This window comes from Olea europaea, chromosome 11 (genome assembly GCF_002742605.1).
Source record: "Olea europaea var. sylvestris chromosome 11, O_europaea_v1, whole genome shotgun sequence".
NCBI classification, from domain to species: domain Eukaryota; kingdom Viridiplantae; phylum Streptophyta; class Magnoliopsida; order Lamiales; family Oleaceae; genus Olea; species Olea europaea.
The window spans coordinates 28,349,330-28,351,539 of record NC_036247.1 but is presented as its reverse complement, the minus strand read 5'-3'; positions in this window follow the sequence as shown (position 1 = coordinate 28,351,539).

Here is a 2,210-nt window from a genome sequence, read left to right as displayed (position 1 = left end):
GAGCATAAAAGACAGCATGACCCGAACCCTCGTGAAGAACAGCATCGGAAAAAACAGAGACAGGAGGTTCCCCCGACGCCGTTCACGCGTTTAAATACGTCAAAGACCAATATATTGATGGAGATCAAAGATATGAAGGAACTCAAATGGCCTGTCAGAATGAGGTCACCACCCGAATTCAGGGACATGAACAAGTACTGTGAGTTCCATTGGGATCATGGGCATACCACAGAGAACTGTAAGGCCTTGCAACGGGAGATTGAAGCCCTTATTAAAAGAGGACTCCTAAGCTCCTACGTCGGTAACGACAAACGTCCGAGGAATGGTCGTGACAGGGAAAAAGACCCTGAGGCAAAAAAGGGTGGTCAACCTACTGCTGGAACCATCAATATCATCATTGGAGGTATTGCCTCGGGAGGAGACTCCAACAGTGGGAGAAAACAATATGCCCGACGATATGCCTTGGCCTCTGGGATGCCTCAGGAAAAGCTGGAGGATATTAGCTTTGGGACCGGAGACTTAGAAGGCGTATCACTTCCACATGATGACGCCTTGGTAATCTCAGCGATTGTGGCCAATTTTGAAGTAAAGAGGATCTTGGTTGACAACGGGAGTGCGGCCAATATACTTTCACAAGAAGCTTTTGCCAAAATGGGAATCTCCTCTCACCAGCTCAAAGCGGTTAAAACTCCTCTCCAGGGGTTCGGTGGAGGAGTCATCACTCCAGAGGGTGTAGTTGAGCTTCCACTAACTTTAGGTTCTGGCCAGAAACAGGTTACGGAGCTGACATCTTTTCAAGTGGTACGTGTCTCAATGGCCTATAACGCAATTCTGGGAAGACCACTCCTGAACAAGATTAAAGCCATTGTGTCCACCTTCTACCTAGCCATGAAATTTCCAACGAGTAATGGCGTTGGGGTTGTCCGTGGAGACCAGACAGCTGCCAGACAATGCTATGTTGCTAGTGTTCGGGAAATAAATAACGACGTCATGCAAATCTCGAGGATGGATCCCGAGGATGGGCAACAAGTCAGACTTGCTCCTATCGAAGAATTGATGGAAATTGAGCTCGAGCATGATAAGAAGGTGACGACTGGTCGGGATCTTGACGTCACCCTGAAGACAGAACTTGTTAGTTGCTTATCTCGCAACATTGACGTTTTTGCCTGGAAGGTTGAGGATATATCAGGGATAGACCCTAAAATTGCAGTCCATAGGCTTAACATTAGCCCAGGGGCCAGACCAGTAAAGCAGAGGAAAAGGCAGTTTGCCCCAGAACGACGGGAGGTCATTCGCGAAGAAATTAACAAACTCGTCAGCGCTCAATTTATTCGGGAGGTCCAATATCCCGATTGGCTTGCCAATGTTGTTTTAGTAAAGAAGGCCAATGGTAAGTGGAGGGTCTGCATTGACTTCACAGATCTTAACAAAGCATGTCCAAAGGATAGTTATCCCCTACCACGGATTGACAACTTGGTGGATAGCACGTCCGGACATAAGTTGTACAGCTTCTTGGATGCATTTTCTGGTTATCATCAAATCCTCATGGCCGAAGAAGATCAAGAAAAGACATCATTCATGGCCGATTCTGCCATATACTGTTATAAGGTCATGCCTTTCGGTTTGAAGAATGCAGGGGCAACATACCAAAGACTCATCAACAAAGTCTTTGCTAACTTGATTGGAAGGAATGTGGAGGCGTACGTTGATGACATGGTGGTCAAGAGCAAACAGGTGGACCAACATATTTCAGATCTTGAAGAAGTGTTCAACACCTTGCGAAAGTACGGAATGAAGTTGAACCCCGCAAAATGTGCATTCAGTGTGGCCTCGGACAAGTTCTTGGGCTTTATGATCACTCACCGGGAGATAGAGGCCAACCTTGACAAAATACAAGCCTTGGCGTCTATGGAATCACCAAGGAACAAGAAAGAGGTACAGAGGTTAACTGGTAGGGTAGCAGCCTTGAACAGGTTCATGTCCCGAGCATCGGACAGGTGCTATCCCTTCTTCAAAGTCCTCAGAGGAAACCAAGGCTTTGATTGGAGTGAAGACTGTGAGAAAGCTTTCCAGGAGCTCAAACAGACATTGGCATCTCCCCCAATTCTCACTAGGCCTGAGCCTGGTGACACCTTATTTCTGTACTTGGCCGTATCTCAAAACGCTGTCAGCGGGGTCTTGGTGAAAGAGGTTAACAAAGTCCAACAACC